The sequence below is a fragment of the Parasteatoda tepidariorum genome, chromosome 9 (genome assembly GCF_043381705.1).
Source record: "Parasteatoda tepidariorum isolate YZ-2023 chromosome 9, CAS_Ptep_4.0, whole genome shotgun sequence".
In the NCBI taxonomy this organism is placed as follows: domain Eukaryota; kingdom Metazoa; phylum Arthropoda; class Arachnida; order Araneae; family Theridiidae; genus Parasteatoda; species Parasteatoda tepidariorum.
Genome location: NC_092212.1, coordinates 57,997,358 through 58,020,578, shown reverse-complemented (window position 1 = coordinate 58,020,578; position 23,221 = coordinate 57,997,358). Strand labels below are relative to the sequence as shown.

Sequence of the window (23,221 nt, the reverse complement as noted above, 5' to 3'; positions counted from 1 at the left end):
GGATATATATATATATATATATATATATATATATATACAGGATGATTCTAAAAAGATGAGCAAAATTTTAGGAAGTGATAGTACACACCCAAGCAAACAATTTTTATCAAAGAATGCATGGTTGAAAACAAAACGCAAAACTGCTAGAGGGCGTCAAAGTTTATGTTCTTATATGAGGCAAAAACACAGTAAGAACGATGAAATTAAGTTATAAAAGCAAATTCAATGGCATGTGATTACAATAAGTGTTCAAAGCTGTGGCCGGCAGCGGCCATGCAGGCAGAACAACGGCGAAGAAAAGAAAGGCGAACATTCTGAAGCACACCAGGCATATCACGAACTTTTCCTGCAGCGTCCGAAAGCTTGGCGACAAGTAACGCAGCTCAGTAACTCGCAACAGGAATGGAGCTTTCGCGTATGTGTCAAACAACTTTCCAAATTCGCCAGCACCTTTGCATTTTGTTTTCGACCATGCATTCCTTGATAAAAATTGTTTGCTTGGGTGTGTACTATCACTTCCTAAAATTTTGCCCATCTTCTTAAAATTACCCTGTATATATTGAAGAAAATGTAAATCAAAATGAATTAGTTACCTGATTACCTGACATGAATCAGATAAAGACATTATAGCAGGAAAAAACCAAACAGCATCTCATAAATTTTCACAAAAGAAAGAACACAAAAATTTAAATTTAAATGGAAATAGAGTTTATCTACTTCAGTGTTTATCATTTGTTGCTTTATTCAGTACCTCTAGCGTAAAAACGGAAATCAGTCTAGTTTTACAGCTTCCATCAGCACCAGCATTAATTATTTGCTACTTTATTTAGTAACTTTGACAAGAAAGCAGAAATCAGTCTAGTTTTACTGATTTTTGCTCACCATTAATTAATTGTTAATTTATTCAGTAACTTTGGCGTGAGAATGGAAATCATCGAGTTTTACAGATTCCTTCTACACCAGCCTTAATTATCTCTTTATTCAGTAACTTTGGCGTGAGAATGGAAATCAGTTCAGTTTTGAGGATTCCTTCTACACCAGCGTTAATTATTTGTTACTTTATTCAGTAACTTTGACGTGAAAACAGAAGTCAGTCTAGTTTTACTGATTTCTACTAAATCAGCATTAATTATTTGGTACTTTATTCAATAACTCTGGCGTGAGAACGGAAATCATCTAGTTTTACAGATTCCTTCTATGATAGGCCTGGTTCCATGATAGGCCTGGCTTAAATCTTGCTGCCACACTCTAAAGGTCTATATCTAAAATTTCAACGTTTTATTTCTCACAATACATATATTTTTGCAAAATATGGCATAAGTATGTACATTTCAAGGGAAAGTAATTTCTTTATGTGTGGAGCTCCAGCCGCAATAACAATTTGATTTCCAATTTAACAACTAATTTTTTCATTATATTGTTATTTTTCTTTCTCTCTCCTCCCTCTACATATTCTTCGAACTTCAACAAAAATAATTGTCTGAAACATGGGTTTATCTATTAAAAAAACTACCTATTACAAATTTCCAATTACAGTAATTACTTAGATATTGTAGCTATTTTCTATTAACCTACCAATCAAGATAAAAAATTAAAAAAAAGAAACTCGCAACTAGTAAATACCTTCTACAGACAGACTATTGTAAAAATAAGTTTCTTGGTGAAAATTTGAAAAATTAGTAACCGAATTCTCATTTGCAATGTTTGAAGTTTTGTTATCTTTGCATCTTGTTATTTTTCGAAAATTTAATGCTCAAATTTGATTCGCCTATTTATAGATTGACCCTTATAGAAGAGAATTTGTGCATAAATATAGACTTATAGGTTTAAAATTGTAAATTTACTCACTAAATTAAACTAATAACATTTATACTTTAACCCCTAATGATCCGTAAATATTTTAAGTTTTGTTAAAATATAGAAATTATTTATATTAATTGCAATTACAGGTATAGACTTATAGGTTTAAAATTGTAAATTTACTCACTGAATTAAACTAGTAACATCTATACTTTAGCCCCTAATGATCGGTAAATATTTCAAGTTTTGCTAAAATATAGTAATTATTTATATTAATTGTAATTACAGGTAATTATAGACTTATAGGTTTAAAATTGTTAATTTACTCACTAAATTAAACTAGTAACATTTATGCTAATGATCCGTAAATATTTGAAGTTTTGTTAAAATATAGTAATTATTTATATTAATTGTAATTACATAATTCACACTAATAAAATTAATTGTAAATAGGAGAACAATAAGGGTGATAAAAATAATGCATGATTCTTGCCTCATTATAAGTGACATTGGAACCATTAAAAAAAAATTCCATTCCTCTTTAGTTCGAGGCATTATCTATTTTTATGAAAAAAGATCAAACTTTGGCTGCCTTTCACAAATACCTTACCAGTATAGGAATTAAATTTTCTTATAGTTTAAAAAAATTAAATATCATGATTTTACCTTCGAATTATATATTCTTCTTAATTTACCCTCTTTCAAAAATATTCATTTCCTAATGTCTATATTATAATGCGGCATAAAATCAACATAATGCAGTCTTCCTTCAGTCTGTAATATAATAAGGCTTCACAATATTTCTCCTTCTTTTCTTGAATCAACTCATTGTCGATACCCGAATATTCTAAATGAAAAATATAAAGAGGCATATAAACACAAAGAAATACAGTAGAAAAAATAGTTTATTTCAACTCCAAAGACGGCTGCTTCTTGTATTGTTCGCGAGTCGAGACGTGACGTTCCCATAGAAACCAACAACTATGTACTGAACCCTACTTTTAGGCTTTGTTTCTTCTTATTTTTCATATTGTTGGGAACACTGGCTTCTTCTCTAGTGATACATGAAACTTTTTTCTCTTTGAAATGCTTTCGAAATTGAGTAAAGAAAAATGTTAGTATACTATATAAGAGAACAAAGAGAAATGGAGTAAAATGTGTCGTGTTTCCACAAATTTTAGAAAGAGAACTGAGAATAAGTTGAAATTCTCGAAATAAACTAGTTTTTTGTTTTCATCGTTAGTAGTAATAATGTATTTCGATATTTTTTGAAGTTTCTGTATTTTTTAATGTTCTGGTAAATAAAGAGTATTGGATGTTTTAAAGCATTTTATATAAAATATTTTAAGATAAAAATGTTTGTGCAAATATTTAGTATTATAACTTATTTTTTGTTGCCAGAATGGCATCAAAGTTCAGATTGGCCCATGAGGCAAAAAAAATTTCGTATGTGCACAAGTAAAAAATGTCATCTGTACACAAATTTTAAAATGAGAAATTCAATGAAAAATTAGTTAAAATCCCTATAGAAACCAACAACTATGTACAGAACCCTACTTTTAGCCTTTGTTTCTTCTTATTTTTCATATTGTTGGGAACACTGGCTTCTTCTCTAGTGATACATGAAACTTTTTCTTTCTTTTTGAAATGCTTTCGGATTGAGTAAAGAAAAATGTTAGTATACTATACAGGGTGTCTCAGTTAAGCGTTTCAGAACTTCTAAGAGGGGTAGGGGGCATCCTGACGACTCGAAATCATATAGCAATGTGGGGTCGGAAATGCTTTCCTGAAGCGGTGACGTACACAGAAGCACCATAAAGAAAAGAGACCGTAAGTGAAAAATCGCTATAATAATACATTGAAAAAATTATATGGCCTCCTCGGTCACCCGACCTATCATGTTTTGACTTCTGGAGTCATATGAAAACACTGGTTTATGACACCCCTGTTGATAATGCTGGTTGCAAGAATCGCAGTAGCTGCCTGCGAGATATGCCTGGAGTATTGCTGAATGTTCGGATGTCCATGAGCCGGAGATGTGAGGTGTGAATTGTAGCCGGTGGCAGAAACTTCGAACACTTACTTTGACCCATGTACCTAATGCTTATTTCAATGTATTATTATAGCGATTTTTCACTTACGGTTTCTTTTCTTTATGGTGCGTCTGTGTACGTCACCGCTTCAGGAAAGCATTTCCGACCCCGCATTGCTATATGATTTCGAGTCGTCAGGATGCCACCTACCCCTCTTAGAAGTTCTGAAACGCTTAACTGAGACACCCTGTATAAGAGAAAAAGAGAAATGAAGTAAAATGTGTGTCGTGTTTCCACAAATTTTAGAAAGGGAACTGAGATTAAGTTGAAATTCTCGAAATAAACTAGTTTTTTGCTTTCATCGTTAGTAGTAATAATGTATTTCTATATTTCTTTAAGTTTCTGTATTTCTTTTTATGTTCTGGTAAATAAAGAGTATTAGATGTTTTAAAACGTTTGATATAAATATTTTAAGATAAAAATATTTGCACAAATATTTAGTATTATAGCTTATTTTTTATTGCCAGAATGGCAGCAAAGTTCAGATTGACCCAGGCGGCAAAAATTATGTAACACATGTCGTATGAGCACACATTTTTTTAGAAAAAAATTCAATGAAAAATAAGTTAAAGTGCAGGAATTAAATTTTATTATCGTTCAAAGAATTGAATATTATGATTTGACCATTAAAATACATTTCTTTCTTAATTTACCCTCTTGCAAAAATATTCATTTCCTAATGTCTATATTATAATGCGGCATAAAATCAACATAATGCAGTCATCCTTCACTATGTAATATAATAAGGCTTCACAATATTTCTCCTTCGTTTCTTGAATCAACTCATTGTCGATACCCGAATATTCTAAATGAAAATTATAAAGAGGCATATAAACACAAAGAAATACAGTAGAAAAAATAGTTTATTTCGACTCCAAAGACGGCTGCTTCTTGTATTGTTCGCGAGTCGAGACGTGACGTTCCCATAGAAACCAACAACTATGTACAGAACCCTACTTTTAGGCTTTGTTTCTTCTTATTTTTCATATTGTTGGGAACACTGGCTTCTTCTCTAGTGATACATGAAACTTTTTTTCTCTTTGAAATGCTTTCGAAATTGAGTGAAGAAAAATGTTAGTATACTATATAAGAGAAAAAAGAGAAATGGAGTAAAATGTGTCGTGTTTCCACAAATTTTAGAAAGAGAACTGAGAATAAGTTGAAATTCTCGAAATAAACTAGTTTTTTGTTTTCATCGTTAGTAGTAATAATGTATTTCGATATTTCTTGAAGTTTCTGTATTTTTTAATGTTCTGGTAAATAAAGAGTATTGGATGTTTTAAAGCATTTTATATAAAATATTTTAAGATAAAAATGTTTGTGCAAATATTTAGTATTATAACTTATTTTTTGTTGCCAGAATGGCATCAAAGTTCAGATTGGCCCATGAGGCAAAAAAAATTTCGTATGTGCACAAGTAAAAAATGTCATCTGTACACAAATTTTAAAATGAGAAATTCAATGAAAAATTAGTTAAAATCCCTAGAGAAACCAACAACTATGTACAGAACCCTACTTTTAGCCTTTGTTTCTTCTTATTTTTCATATTGTTAAGAACACTGGCTTCTTCTCTAGTGATACATGAAACTTTTTCTTTCTCTTTGAAATGCTTTCGGATTGAGTAAAGAAAAATGTTAGTATACTATATAAGAGAAAAAGAGAAATGGAGTAAAATGTGTCGTGTTTCCACAAATTTTAGAAAGAGAACTGAAAATAAGTTGAAATTCTCGAAATAAACTAGTTTTTTGCTTTCATCGTTAGTAGTAATATTGTATTTCGATATTTATTTAAGTTTCTGTATTTTTTTTAATGTTCTGGTAAATAAAGAGTATCGGGTGTTTTAAAACATTTGATTTAAAATATTTTAAGATATAAATATTTGCTCAAATATTTAGTATTATAACTTAATTTTTATTGCCAGAATGGCAAAGCTCAGATTGACCCAGGCCGCAAAAATGAAGCAAAAAATGTCGTATGTGCGCAAATTTTTTTTTTTAGAAAGAAATTCAATGAAAAACATACCTGCCAATATTCACTCTTTTCGAGAATGGATTTTCCAAGTGGTAGTAAAACAATTACCGAAAAACTATCTTCCTCAAAAATATATTTATATTTTAGTCGGGTTGAAATTCGCTATCATAAGGAGTAATATACTTTTATATATTTCTTGTAATTATTTATATGTAGTGGTGGTCAAACTGATTTAAAATTATTATTATAATTCAAAAGTTTAGTGAAATAACATGAATTTCGCTAGCACTATAAATATGAAAATAAAATCTTCTGGGAAAACCGGAAGAGTTGGCAGCTATGGAAAAATAAGTTAAAATTCCCATGGGAACCAACAATTATGTGCAAAAACCTTATTTTTAGATTTTGCTTGTCTTTTTATTTTTCTTATTGTTGGGAACATTAGGTTTCTTCTCTACTGATGCATGAAACTTTTTTCCCTTTAAAATACTTTTGGATTCGGTAAAAAAAAATTTGTTCACTAAAAAAAAGGAAATACAATAAATCAAGTAATAAGTAACGTGTTTATACACAAAAAGAGAACTTTTATGAGGAAAAAGTTAAAATTCTCAAAATAAGTTAATTTTATGCTTTAATTGCTCGTAGTAAAAATGTATTTCGATATTTTTCTAAGTATATATTTTATTAACGTTTTACTTCTAACATTTGAAAGAGTTCCACTCTTATTAGATGTTTTGAGAACATCTAATTCAAAAGATTTTGGGGGAAAATATCTGTACAGTCCTTTATAATCAGAACTTCATATATTCTGTTGCCTCAATGACACCTGAGTTTACATTAATCCATTTAGCCGGCAGAGGATATCAAGTAATAATAAGTTCGACACAGAAGACAAGGGAACTCTCAGGTAAGTATTGGGAGAAGTTCGCTTACGTAGAGGACTTTTTGAGGGAACTAACCCACATTTGCGTCACATGGAGAGTAAAAACACGAAAACCTCCCGCGGTTAGCCTGATAGCAAGAGGACTTGTCTTTTGTCTCAAATGCGATCAAACTACAATATTTTAAAACTTTTTTAATCTAAAGCATTTTTAGTCACATATTCATATTTTTTGGCCCATCGACCTCATTGGGGCAGAAGATTTAAATTCAGAACTGTGCCGCTGGCATAAGTTCATTTTTCTTACCCTGAGAAATTTAAGGGATAGCGTTTGTATGAATTAAAAAGTATTCTCAAAATTTAATCAATTGAGGCGTTTGCATTTAACATTATAATTTGAGTAAACTTTAATATTCAATAATTCATTATTAAAATCATAAAAAGAAGTAAACAATTCTTAGCTCTCTTTTAAAAAATAGCGACCTAATTGGAAATTGTAGCATACTTCTTAATGATCATAATTCCCAACATTTTTACACTACCGCTAAAAAATTCAAGTTACTTCGCTCATCTTTAAATTACACGTATATGGGTGATTCTCACAAAATATGACAATTTACAGTCTCTTGCTCCAAGATCTAATACTATACTACTAAAAGAAATTTTTTTTAAAATTTTAATAAATACTATTGCTGTTAGTATTTTAAAATGACCATGTACTAGCATTGACTGTCTTGTATATTTAAAAATTTTAATTTCATTTCAAAATGTCATTTTCCTGGTATGTCACAAACAATATTTCCAATAATAACTAGCTTCAAAACTTCCCATAAATTTTTCAATATCTAATTTTTGTTATCTCAACCTTTGTAAGCAATTCTAGAATATATGCAGAGGGTATTATTTACAAAAACTTTGCTGAAAATAATTTTTCTGCCAATAATTTTTTTGTCACAAGAAAACATTTTCCTGGTTACTTTTATTTAGTGATTTATAACCAAAATAGATAGCGTGAGCAATCAATATCTTATGCTAATAGATTGATTTGAATACTATCCTATCTGAACATGTCTTATTGCATGAATGAAGTATCAACTTTCTAGTTCAAAACCTATTTCAAAAAATTTTTCAAGATGAGTAAGTTTTCATGTTGTAATTTTCCTGTCTTCTTGAAATCATTAATAACATAAACTACTTAGATTTACCTGAGTTATTTCAAGAAATACTGTTGTTTTCTGCGGAATATAAACATCTTAGGCCAAAATGTTAAATTAAAGTAAATAAAGTAAAGCTATATAATGGTAAATTGTCATTATCCTGCCTGTCATTGTCCTAGCTTATGAATGCCAGGACATTGAAACAGTTACCAGAAAATTTTTTTAAACAGTTAAATGTAAAGAGAGAAAGCAAATATTAACCTAATACCGAGTTTATGTAAGATTGTAATATGCTTGAATGTAATCAAACTTATTTATTTTTATTTAATGATTGATTATTATGCACAATTTTGTTCCGTACATATCAGCAACAAAATAATTTTTGATTCCTTCTACAGTGGATAAAAGAATTAGTTTAAGCAATTCATGGGCCATCTAACGCAAAGGCTTAAGTTGAGTTACATACTATTAGCTTAAAATGACTGTTTTTTTTTTAACTTCTAAGCTAATATGTCATTTTTATGGCATTCAAAATTTGGTGAATCTGAGGGGTAGTCCTGAAAGAGTCCTGGATACCATCTCTGGAGAACTTACTAGGTCTGCTCATCGGCAAAAACGATTGTGCACGATATTTTTGCGATATTTTGGCAAAAACGATATTTTTGTAAATACATGGCGTTTGCAAAGGGTTTTATTTTCTTCTGAAATTTTCAAAATTTGGTCATTCTTTTAAAAATATTGCAGTTTTTGAACTATTTTATTATTTTTACAACTGTTACAAGTATTGAAAATATTGCTGAAAAACTCTCAAAAAGCTCACGAGTAGTATTTAATTCAATGGTTAACCTTTGAGTGGTAATTTGCTTTTATATGACATTTTTCGAAAATTTGAAAAATGTATAAGCAATTGCTGTTTTTTTGAAACATTTTAAAATTTTAAAGATTTTGTTGGGAATGAAGATGAGGCATAAAAAAATCTGAAAATACCACGCGCGATATACTCCAGTGTTTCCCAAAGTGTGGTACGCGTACCCCCAGGGGTACGAGAACAGTTTAGCTGGGGTACATGTGCTTATACGAAATGACTTGCAACAAACGAAAATTTAAAAAATTTTATTTAAAAACAAAGCTAGCCATGAAAATTTACCGTTGCGTATTTTTCTATTGGCTATTTTTTGCAGAGTTAACAGTTCATAATTAGTGGAGTCAACAGCCAGTTGTGATTTTTAACTTTCGTGCAATTTTTTTATAGTAAAAAATACATTCATTTTTTTTATTAGTGGTACACAGCGTTACGAAAAATTTAGAAAGGGTACACAGAAGTCATAAGTTTGGTAAACACTGCAACTGGCCAATATACAATATTTTGGAGGTAGTGCTTTTCAATTATCGAAAACTTTTTTTCTCCACCCTATTCTACAGTGCAACCTTTCTCTGTTTTTATAAAAAAAGGGAAAATGAATAATTTGAAATTTGTAAATGAAAATAAAGGAAAATTTGTTTCTTCAAAACGCCTACTTTTGGGGCAATTTTCTACTGCCATTTGGAGCAAGGGAAAATACCAAAATATGATGAAATTGATCTTTATTTTATGTAGCTAGCAAATGAATACGGAAGTCAGGTGCAACTTGGCTCGGAAATTTTAACAGTGTTCTGTGTGTTTAAGAAATTTATAAAATCTGCAGTAAATAACATAAACGTATAGTGAAAAACTGACGTTTATGATTCTCTCAAAAATGGATAATGTTAAATACACAATATATATTTCAAACTGTTCAATTTTTCTATTTATTTCGGCTACGCAAACTGAAACTGCAAAAAGATAGATTCAAAGTTTATTTAACAAAAGCAAATGCCAAAAAATGAAAATAAAAAAGAGAGTTCTCTTTAAAATTTAAGTAGTAAGAAGTTTTTGATAGCCTGAAGTTAAAATAACAAAAGAACGTTTTCGGCACACAAAAAAAAAACTTTTTTTTTCTTGAAACTATCATTTCACCAAAATGCTTTTTGCAGTATGAGAATGTTTATTTTAGTATTAGGCATTAAGATCATAATCCTTACTATTGCAAATTTAAAAATATTTCCTACTTTATAAAACGATCACATAAAATCAGGATAACTTTTCTTACTAATTTCAGTAAATGTCTAACTGTCAAATGTTCTTTATCTGCCGTAGATTAACAAAAGTTTTTAAGCTCCTTAATAACATACAACTACTGCTTTTCTTTTACTTTTTTACATACACCCCTTTTGTTGTTTTTCATAATTACCTTTTTACCTCCGTTTTTCAAATTTTAAATTTACGTGCATAAAATTAGTTTTTAATTAATATTTACTTAAAGTATTTCTTGTATCCTTTTTCTAAACTAAATAGTTTTTACTATTTAAGTAATTCACCTACTAAGATAGCAGCCTGGTAAATTTCAACGTTGGATGAAAAGTTATTCACTGAAATATGCGGATTTCTTCTCAAATAACCCAGTAATAGATTTTTTTAACTTTAGTTAATGATTAAAATTTATTTGCAATAGTTATTGAATGTTAGTCCTTAAACTCATTACTTATAAGATTAATATCACCTTGAAAGAAAATATTCGAGTCCATGTATCTAGATTCTGCATTGATACTAAATCTATGTATTATTTGCCCGTTTAAAGTATTAAAAAATATAATTTCATCACGATTAGCATAATTAATTAAGATCGAAATTATAATTACTGATTCAGATTAAAATTTAAACTTATCTGTGCTAATCGTCTTTTTAAAAGCAACGGTTTCTTTTCTACGAAAAAAATTGGCTTCACAACTGTTTCATCAACATCATGCTGAAATATGCAAAGCATATTCATGAATATGCAAAGCATTATTATTATCATAATTTGATTCTTCACCCAGTGTTAATCATCAATTATTTCAACTAACCAAAACTTTTCATCATAAAAATTCTATGCTAGTGTGTTCGGCAGATGTAAAGGGAATCTCTAAAAGTAGATTTTATTCTGAACTCAATTTAAGGTTGTGGTATAAAAATATTACCAATTATATTAATGATTGTTGAAGAAAATGATGAGATAAGATTATAATTTAATTTTTAAATGTTAGGAAATATGTTATGCATATTGCAGCATTAAAATAATTTATTTTACAAGAGCAGGAGAGTTCTGTCTATCACAATATATAGACAAAATGAATATTTGTATTTAGATTTAAATTCAAAGAGCAGCGGGTTTTTTTTTCAATTCAAATCAGTGCACTGTGAAAAATCTTAATCAAATTACGGTATAAAGTACTGGCACTCTAGATGCATTATCCGTAAAATTTATTTCTATCGTAAAATATTATATTGTAATTTTCACAGTAATATTTATTTAATTAGAGCGATTCAGCGATTGTGGTTATAACTGTAACATTAAGGTACATCAGATTTTTTCCCTGACATATTCCGGTAAAAATGTATATTACGATAAAAAGTACCGACCTCTAAGTGCCAGAGCTCTTACCGTAATGTGATCCAGAATTTTTCATATTGTAGCTAACAGAAAGAAATTTCCACTTGGCCTAAACAAAAATATACTACATCCTTTTAAATATAGGTATTTTTCAAATTTGGATAATTTTTTGTAATGGGCATAAATGCATTAATCAAACACGGAAATCAGGGTAAAAAAAAAATATTACAGCACTATATTCTCGAATGCAAATCTTGAATTGTCAACTGCGTTATCATCTGGAAAGTTTTGATCGAAGCTGATATTTCTGCATAGGAATTTAATTCATTTCTTCTCACTAAATTTTAAAATTACTTGAAGTGTTTGCCAGTAAATGACGCCACCTACAAATAAATTATTAAACAATGTTTTGGGTTCATTAAAGAGTATTTTAATTTAAGTTTCGCTAAGTCATCTGTCAAATGTCATCTGTATATTTTGTCATCTGACTTCTGCAAATTGTGCAGCTAATAATATATTATTGCTGAGAGGGCTAATTGGTCAATCGGTTAATAATCGGTTAACGTGATTTCGAATCTCAGCGTCTTTATTATAATTTATAATATTCATTTAAAATGTGTATGCGTTTTGCAATATTTCTTTCATTCACTCAGTATATGAAGAGTTTCAAGTGTCCCGCCTTCTTTAATCTTTGACCCTGGACTATTAGAATACGAAACTATCATTCACGCATAAACTATCACTCCAATGTCCCTTAAATTTTCATTTTAGAAACTTACGTTTGTTACAAGAGGTTAAAAAACCGTGTAGTTTTTTTTAATTGTACCAGTTTTAAACAGTTTCAAAAGTGTCAAGCTGAAAAAATTTTTCCTAATCATAAACTTAATGGTTAATCGGATAAACAGATTCCTGCCTGTTATTTCACCATAATTTAAGAACGAAAATTCTAACTGAGTAGCAACACATCTGTTGATGAACTTGGAAAACGATTCTTAATAAAAAAAAAAATTTAAAGTCACTGTACTTCCCACAAGCAATAAGAGGCAAACATTTTATATAATTTTATTACACTCATGCGATTATAATACAAACTATTTCAAAACTCATTTTTTCAAAACGAGATCAGTATTAAATTAGTTAAAATTATTCTGTTGGAATAAGCTGATATCCAACTAAATATCGATGTAACAATGTTTACATACTTTCACAGACGGAAACCAAACTTTCACCAGACTGAAGGAGTATGGTTAAGTAAGTTTATTATAATGTGTCATAACGCCACATATTTACTCAAGCTTAATGCTGTAAATACGCGACTACATAATCACATTATTTAATCAAGTTAGTGATAAGATGTTTGACTAATTTATAAGCGGAAAATTCATTGTTTGATTTTAAATAGTCTTGGTAATAATCAAGGTAATAGTTTTGTAGAGTTAAAATAATAAACTGTCACAAAGTATCTTCCATAAAAAGACAACCAACGAATATTTTGTTGATAAACGGAGTTAATTAGAAACTTTAAAGTGTTACATTTATTAAGAGGTGTTGGAAAGGGTTACACCAATAAAGCTAAAACTGGCCTTTTTTGATGTACCTTTTCTGAGCATCTAAACAAGATAATGCTTTAATTTCTTTTCACAGAATATTTGCATACACATGTTTACACTGTGATAACTGTTAATATATATCTTGTTAATATATATGTTAATATTTTAATTTTTTAAGCGTTTCATCACTTTTTAGCAGAAATTTTTATAACTTAAAAAGTACTCCTGTTAACGCTAAATCATTGTCACAGCATACAACTGATAAAATCTCTAATATCCAGAAGAAGTTTCAAAGCTATACCATAAGTAATTTGTTAGAAAAGGTACATCGAAAAATGTCCGTTTTAGCATTATTGATATATACCCTACCAAATGCCCTTAACACATTACATTTAATAACCCATTACATTTATTAACACATTGCATTTATTAACACAATAGTATTGTTATAAAATAAAATTAACAATATTTTTTGAAATACTATCGTCTAATAATAAGCAATTTTCATTTCTGATTTCTGGTTCATTAGAAATTCATAATGTGAAAAAAAATTTCAACAGTCATATGTATTTTAATCTGATATTTCTATTATAACAAAATGTAACTCAAAAATAAATATGTTAATTTCACTTAAAAATAAATATTGTTGCTTATAAAACTAATTTTATTTATATCTTTATTTTTCACAAACGGGTGAATTTGTTGCAGAGGAGCAAACTGAAAGAAAAACATTCGGAACAAGACAATGGAAATAAAACTCCCGTTTATTCTCTAGAATAACATTATGTTTCCACAATTCAACAACCTTAAACTTTCATGCTCTAAATCAACAAATATTATCTAACAAAGATTATCTTATTTTGATAGCAAAATATTTTTTTAAAAGATAAAGTAAACTGGAATAATTTATTAACAGTTTTCAGCATTTTATACTGTGATATTTTCGAAAAAAATTCAAAATGTAGAACATTGTCTTTGTGAACATTTGTGGAACATTGTGAAAGTAAAAATTTATATTGTTATAAATATTTTTTTATAATGACTTTGGGAACTATACTTAATGTAAACTTTTCTGAGTTAGCTGGAAACAAAGTTTTGTAAAAGGATTTTTACTAACGCAAGAAAACTTAAATTAATTTATTATGTTATATTTGAACGAATAATGATTTGAATATTCTTCAGATATTTTTCCACATTTTTTATAATATGGAATTACATACATATAAAATGCTGTGAAAAATATTCCAAGCAAAAAGGATGAAGAGGTTTCTAATTATACAACCAACATTCGATATCGAAATCAATAAATTTATTTGCAAATAATGTTTTACCACTCGGAAAAGAAATCATGGTCAAAACTACCAGTATATTGTAAAATTTACTGTGTTTTTGGCTTTGTGTGAACTCCTAAGAGCAAGGCCATTTTTACAGAAATGCTTTGGTAATCATTTTGGTAAAACTAACAATAAAATATAGATTTATAATGTGTGTTAAAATTTAGCAAATTTATTGAAATTTAGCACTTTTATCATGATATTTTAGAGCATGGCATATAAATCATTTATTCGGTGAAATTTATTTTTTAGTTTTATAATCTTTACTAAATGTGTTATAATAAGAATTATAATTTTTGGAAAACAGAATTTCTGGTATACCGTCACCATATGAACAAAAATATTACTAAATAAATGTTCAAAATATCGTATATTTTAATTTTATTAACCAGAATTATGATTTTTTAAACCAGAAATGTTATTATCTTAGTACGGTAATTGTTTCGGAATTAAATTTTTTTGCGACATCCATTAAAATTATGTTATTCTTTTAAAACTACGTAGACGTATCATTTAAGAAATTCGTTTAATAAATGCTAAGTTTAGAGCATTTTTCAATCAATTCAAAGTTTAGAGCCCTGTCTTACCAACAATTTCACTGTCGGATTCCACGCGAGAGGATCCCCTTATCCCCACAGAAGTGCGGTAGAGTAATCTAGAGTATACAGTACCACGTGTGTTTAATTTCAAAAATAAAATATTTACAAAATCACAAGACATGGCAACAGTTATTAAAGTGTAACAGACATTCACATCATTTACTTAGTTAAATTCGCTTTTCACTTTTGTATCTTCACTAAATATGTGGTAATAAGAAGTATAATTTTGAAAATCAGAATTTTCAGTAAATTGTTACTATACGAATAGTTCAAATATCTTACTTTCTTTTTATTTTATTACTAAAGTAATGGTTTTTACCAGAAATGCCTTTACCACACAGTAGGGTAATTTTACCAGACTTTTTTCTCAATGAGCGTGTGATACCCATCAAAAACGGGTTCTACGGGTGTTTCATCATTTACTTTATATTATGCTTCTGAAAACGGAGAAACATGAAATATTGGTTGAAAAATTATTAACAATCTATAAAGTTATGTAACTTATACACTGTTAGAAATTTTTCGACAAAAATGGGTAAAGAGTTTAATTTTTATTTTACCATATTCTACCAAAACAGCCAAACAACCATAAAAAAATATATTCAAAGATATAAGAAGATATTATTGAGTGTGAGAAAAAAATTTTTTCCTGATATGGTTAAGCAACCAGAATTCTATCCGTGCCAACTAGACCCACCTTATAAAGCCATTTTTTTCCATGCAGCTGGGTACATACTTTAGCTGAGAGGGCTAATCGGTCAATCTCATGACCTGTTGAGCAGGGGTTCGAATCCCAACGTTTACACTACAATATTTCTTTCATTCTTTCAATACATGCAGAGTCTCCAATCTCCTGCCCCTTCAATCGGTGATCCTGAAGTATAAGATTACGAAATTATCATTCACGCAAAAATGGAGCTGAACCCACAGAGCTCCAATGTTCACTTAAGTTTCATTTTAATGTTTCTGAAACTCTGTTAGTCGTAAATTACAAAACCGTATAAATTTGTATTCATGGTTTCTTAACCGAACCAGTTGTAAACGGTTTCAAAACCATAAAGATTCGAAGTGTTCCTTACTATAAACTTTATGGTTAATCTGATGAACAGATTGCTCCCGGTTATTTTTACAATAATTTCAGGATGACAGTGTAATGAAACAACCAATTTTATATGCCATTTATGTGAAGAAAATATTATTCTGTTATATAAAAGATATTTTCTTGATTTTTGATGAGAGTTCTTTTTGTCAAGTGAACATTTCTTCTGAATAAGTTTTAACTTGAAAACTCAAATTCTTTACTTTAAATTCTTTTACGTTTAACTAAAAATTTAAAACTTCCTCCATAGGTCTATTAGTGACCGAAAATAGTGCCTGCCGTGTATGACTGTAATATTTTTAACTAAATACAAAAACTTTATACCAATTATGGAACTAAATTTGGATGAAATTTGAAGCTGAAACATGTCCCCTGACATGTTAAATCAAAATTTTATAAATAATTTAGGGTGGATGAAACAATACCACTGATAATAGGGGGAAATCCATTATTTGGATATTTATCAGAAATCTAATCAAGACAAATGAGGTAGAGTAGAAGAAGTTTTTTAAACGTTTTAACGAAATATTACATTGGACCATTAACTTTAAACGTTAACAAATTATGGGTAACGTTGCTTTATATGATCTTTGAAAGTATTTATTGTATAAGTAATAATTATTAATATAATTATTATTCAATATAATAATTAATTAGTATAAATATTAATTAGTATAAATATTAATTAGTATAATTATTAATTAATATAATTATTAATTTATATTCATTCATTCATATTCATTTATATAATTTAACAATTTACAAATTGAATGTTAACAAATTATGATAAACTTGTCTTCACATGATTTTAAAGTACTTATGTATATCTTATATCTTACTAATTAATATTCATTGTGTAGTTAGAATCTTTACACGATTTTTTAAAATATTTATGTACATCTAATGAATTATTATTGTGCTGTTAGAATCTAATATATTTTAACAAATCACAAATTAAATATTAACAAATTATGTTAAACTTGGTGCATTACATGATTTTTAAAAGTATGTACTTATGTCTTATTAATTAATATTTATTGTGTGGTTGGAATTTTAAATAAGTTAAATTACAGATTAACTGTTTGCAAAATATGGTAAAGCTTGCTTTACATGATCATTAAAAGTATATAGGTATATCTTATTGTTTACTACTTGTTGTGAGGTTGGAATATAATATAAAATAACAAATTGAGAATTAAATATTGCAAATTTTGATGAAATTTGCTTTACGTGTTTATTGAACGTACTTATTAATTAACATTTACAGTACGGTTTGAATCTATTGCAAGAAAAATAATTTCTGCTGAAAAGTGTTTTTCTGAGATAAGGATTATAAAAACATTATTTTTGAACAAAGAGAAGATTAGACAATTAAATATAAATTTAAATAATTAAATATAAATTTAAATAATTAAATAAAAATTTAAATAATTAAATATAAATTAAAATAATTAAATATCAAATTTAAATGGTATAATGGTTAAATAATAAGGAAAATTTAAAAAATGTTTTGCATATTAATGGTATTATTTCTCTCATACATACATTATTAATTTTTTTGTACATTTCTTAAGCACCAATAGAGGTCATTACGTATTTTATTTGGCTTAAGCAGATAATAATTTCTGATTGATAATAAATTCTGTCATTGAAATATGTTTATTTTGAGCTTAGGACTCAAAATATTCCAAAAGACTTTCCACAAAGTATATTTTACGAACACTAATAAGATTTACTCTAGCTGGACCATAAAGCTTTGTGCAGAGTTAGAAGCTTATGTTCCTAGAAATAAGGATTCGGGTTCTCTCCAAGCGATCTCAGTGGAATAAAGTTTCCACCCTCACACTTGAATGAGCGTAAAAGAGTCTTTTGAGAGGAGGGCAATATTAACAAGATTTCACAGAACTCTAACAGAAGTTGTGGTAAAAGTCCCTAGTCAGAAATAATGCTATTTTGTAAAGAAAGGAACGTTGCCACTATTTCGCAGCTTAAAGTTATCTTCTTAACAGTAGTTAACAAGTAAGAAAATCAAGTTATGGTTTACTTCGATGAATTGGAAAAGGGATCAAAAGATTTTCGGAATTATTTATTAATTAACACATATAGGTGTAGCAGTAATTTTGTTAATGTTTGTAAGAGTCGTAGTGTTAGTAAGTAAATTGGAAAATATCAAAAGTTTGTCCTCTGTTTTAACACTGATGAAAACGTGAGTTGACTTCCAATTATGGGCTATTTAAAAATTTTGCATTTTATTTTCACATTTTACTTTTTAACTACACAATTTCTAACGAAAAAAATCCAAGTTTATATCATATTGGTTTAATTCTTCCATATATATTAAAATCTATAAAGGCAATCATAAAAAACTAATATTTAGACGTGCTATTTCTCGGAAAGTGTTTTATAAATATTTGATTTCATTATTAGAAAGTTAAGTATTAACGCAACTCAAAAACTTTTAAAACATTTTACATCTCTTAAATTAAAATATTTCCTGTTATTTTTAAATTAAATAGAAGAATAATAAATCGCTGAAAATTATATTTTGCGTACCGACGAGTATATTTTTAGGCAATTATTGATTTGCAATCTAAAAATATGAATTTAAATAACTCAGAAAAAACAACAAATTTCGTGGAATCCAAACTTCTAAACGTTTTCTTGACTCAATATTTACTGAATCAGACCATTATATGAAGAAAAAAAGCATACATGATCTTGTAAAAACAAAGAAACTACATTACATTTATAAACATTGACTCATTTATTATTTTTCCGGAGGATAAATGATGAAAATAGTTATTTGAAAATGTAGCGACTGAAAACTTAATAATAAAATTTTATAAGTTTTATAAAATTTAATAACATTAAGTAATTACACGAAGAGCTCCATTACTGCAATTGGTTAAAGCGACTCTAAGAATACTGGGGAAGTGCTGAGGTTCGTGAGTTTGATCCTAGCAGTAGTTTAACCCTTTCACGCCGAATTTTTAAATGAAATTTTTTAAGAGGAAAATATTATATCGCATTTAACATATTATGGTTATAAAATACAGCATGAAACGCAGGTGGCCTTTTTGCGTTAAAGGAAAAATCTTTCAAACATGGCTCACTTCCAAAAAACATTTTTTTTTAAACTTGCACTTATTTGTAGTTATTTAAATCTAAGAGAAAGAGTTTTTCCTGCGAAAAATTACTTTTAATAAATATTCATTATTTTTTCTTATTTTATTTAATAATACTAAAAAAAAATTTAAATTTTAAGGTATACAATTTTTACATAATTTTAAAAGATTTTAATTTTGCCTGTCAAAGTACAAAATTTGTGCGAGATTTGTCGAATAGTTCTTAAGAAATCGAATTTTATATATACCACTATTTTAAAATTTTATTTCTCTGGAACTATTCGAACTAATGAAAAATAATAAATGGTTACTAAAAGTTATTTTTTCATGGAATTATCTTTGAATAAATGAATTTGATAATTGTGTGCAAACATTTTTCGATTCGCTTAAAAAGCTCTCGAGATAAACATACGAATAGGGGGTCCAAACTTTGAATCTGTCTCCTGATCCAACAACTTGGCAATATTTCCCACTTTACGATATTTCGGGGGTCACAGGAATCCAAAAACGCCAAAAAAAAGGTCTGTTTATTCAGAGAAAGTACGTTTTTTGTCTGATTTCATAACTTAAAATATGGTCTGCACCAGGGCTCGAAAAACCGCCCGTCCTCGGCGGTCAAAAATTCCCCGCGGACAACAAATTTCTCGAATCCAGCGTCCGCGCGGACGGCCATTTTCCCGTTAACGTCCGTGATACATTTTCAATTTTTGTTATCTTACAAGAGTCTATAGCCTCACTTCTAAAATGACCCTCTAATCTCGAAATACAGCAACATACTTCGCATGGTGGAATTGATGTTTTCTCTGTCTGGGAGTACTGCAGCGGTTGAAAGGGGCTTTTCAGCAATGAACTTACAAAAAAACACATTACTTACTGGTCTTAAACAAGAAGCGTTAAACGCATTTATGAACATCTACCTAAATGGAAAACCTCTTTCAGATTTCTGTGCAGAAACCTCTGTAAATCATTGGCTTGATTGTGGAACTGGCAAACGTCATATTTGATTCATTTAAAAAACGCAGTACCATCGGATAAATTGACATGATAATTGACAGATAACTTAACCTTTGTTATTTAAATTATTTCATCAAAGAAATAAATTATTTCATAATAGAAATACTAGGTTTTACTATTAGTAACCTAGTATTTCTTTTATTACTGTATAATGTAATCCTAGTAACTACTAATTCATTGTGCAATTTATATAAATGTTTGTAATAAATAAGAGAAAATTATATTTTTATTTATTTAGAAGCGACGGGTTAGTTTCAAAGGAGGACGGGTACATTGTTGGACAAGCCGTCCTCGGGGACGGGTAAAATTTCTGAGTTTTTTCGAGCCCTGGTCTGCACTAATTAATTAGCATATTTGAAGTCACCCCTGAAACCATTAAGATTGAGCTCTAGAAAGTGAAGATCCGGTCATTAAATCAAAAGTTATTAAGGACGGTCTATATTTTTAATCACTGTACATTAATATAGTTTTAATAGATATTATACTTCAAATTTATTTAACTATAGTACTACTCAATTTAAGCTCGCAAACAATAGCTTTCAGATGACTATAGAACTGATGCATGCTTATCCCTTTATATGTTTTGATGATAGTGTTGCCAATAATCCTGTCCCAATTTCTTTGCAAAAGATAATAAATTTTATACGATCGTCTGCAAAAGCGCATGTTGTTGATACTTTCTTGAAACATTCATTAGCAGAGTTTTTTTTATGATATTTGATTTATTTGGGTATTTGGTTATCATCTTAAAGCTCGAGTGCTTTAAGCAATAATTTTGCTCACAGTACAACATACCAAAAATCAATTTTATTTAGTAGTTTTAGAGGAAGTTAAAAATATTTTCTAAAATGATGCATTATATAAAATAAAATTTATCGTAGAATTACTTTATCTGTAATATTCAGTTCGATATTTTTTAGCGAAGAAGCCCACACATTACGAAATGTTCCGTTTACATTTCTGTTGATTTGTTTAAAATAATTCCCTTTGGTAATGAATATAATCATTATGAGATAGATTAATATATAAAACTACATTAAACTAAATCAATAATACTATACGTTTATAAATAACGAAAAAAATTACTAGAGATGTGAAAGTTTGATTTATCTGAGTTATACAAATATATCTATCTTCATTATCGTCCTAATTCCGCACCATCCTCGAATTGCGGAATTTCATTTCTAACAAAATTTTTCTCGGTTACCTAATCTTTCTAAGTGCTTTTCCACCCATCCAAAATTATACTAAACGAGAGATAGGTTCATCTCAAATCTCATTAAATCAAATCTCTTTCTAAATAAATACTGTTTCAGATAAGTGGATCGATAACTATTAAGGTAAACCGAAAGTAAAATTTTTCGAGTGTTGAAACACATTTTTGAAAGAAATTTTTCTGATAAACAGCCGGAAGGATAAGAATACTTCAATTTATAATTTAAAGAACAATCATTTTTCAGATTAAATATTATTGTCCGTAAAATTTATTAGGAATGAAAATGCTATAATATCTGAAATTAATCTGTTTCTAATTCTGGTGACAGTTTTTTTAATCGTTTAAATAAATTATGAAAATTGTTTTAAAATTTAGTAATTGGTTACAGGTTTTAAGTAATTACTTTTTTAATTAATAAAATGCTCCGATGAGGAAATAATGAGAATAAATCCGTTTAACATCAAGTTTCGGAAACAAAAAAATGACTTATTTTTATTATGGTTTATTATTTTTATTATGGTTTTTTATTTTTATCATGGTTTTTTATTTTTATTATGGTTTTTTATTTTTATTATGGCTTATTTTTTTATTATTTTATTTTATTATTTTATTTTATTACCTTCATTTTATTACCCAATTTTGAGTTTGCGACTAAAAATGATCAATTCCGTAGAATTGTTATTTTGAACCCAATCCAGAAGACAAGGGAAACCCTGTATCAAGTATTGGGAGAAATTTCGCCGTCGTGGATGACTTTTTACATGGAACTAACTCACATTTGTATTCCATGGAGAGGAAAACCAAAAACCCTTCCACAGTTAGCCTGACGACAAGGGGACTCTGCATGATCCGTCTACCACTGAGGATATTTTACGTCAGCACTGTGGTCGGTGCAAGTCGGGTGCAAAACCATCGATGGAATTCGAACCCAGGTCACCTCTTTGGGAATCAATTGCTTTTTTCTCTGAGTCACCACGGCTTTTAGGTTTATTATTGACGGAATTGAAATAATTAGCTAGAGTAGTTTATGGTAATTTTTCCAAGTAAATATTTAACCATTTTCCATAATTTTTATTAGATGACAATACAATATGAAGAATTCCTACCTTTTCTACAACTTAGTGAACTCTAAATTCTGAGTTTTACTGTATTATGCAGAGGAGGGGAAATGGTTCTTAAGCTACAAAACCTAAACCTATTACTAAACTTAACCGTCAAAGCATTTCCGGTGTTTTTATGCCGATTTTGACTTTAAAAAAATTTCTATTTTTTTATACAAATTTTTGAAAAAAATTAACATTTTTCTTTCTAAGCCCGTTTGAGTCTTGTTTCTAGGTAAAATACAACAGAACATTTGAGCGATGATTTAAAAAATATTAATTTCTTTTAGTTATCACTTTGAAAAATGGGAATTTTTTGCCCTATTCTTCAAAACTAATATTTTGTTTATTTTCTTTCAATTCAAATGCAATGTCTCAAACTATTTCAGTTCGACTTACTTAGTTTAAATGCATGAATGTTCTTTATTCGTATGTCTAGAGAATAGACTACTGATTAGTTGATAAAACTGCTATTTTTTATTTTACAGCTAAAATAAAAATGACTAATTGCAATTTCGGCGCCTTTTGCAAATAAATTTCGATATTTTCTGAAAAATATCTAAATCTTAACATTATGTTTATTGCGTAGTTAAGTTTTTATGAGCATTATGAACAAGAATAAAGAAAAAATAACAAAACTATGTGATTTTGAAATGAGGTAAATTTTTCATTTTTTCAACCAATTTCCCCCCATATTTTCTAAAAAAAACTTTTTTTGATATTTGTTTTACACTTATGCTATGTTTTAGCGTATAATACACATAAATAAAAATTTCTCAACTAAAAATTTCAAAATTTTGCCTCTGAAGGTACCTTAGGTTAGTTAGAAGGTAC

General features: G+C 28.5%; 1 protein-coding gene across 1 annotated transcript in view; it reads left to right on the top strand.

Moving 5' to 3' along the window:
- LOC107449790 (glutamate-gated chloride channel-like) overlaps positions 1-23,221 on the top strand; it is a 429,932-nt gene that overhangs the window by 244,087 nt on the left and 162,624 nt on the right. The window lies entirely within an intron of this gene.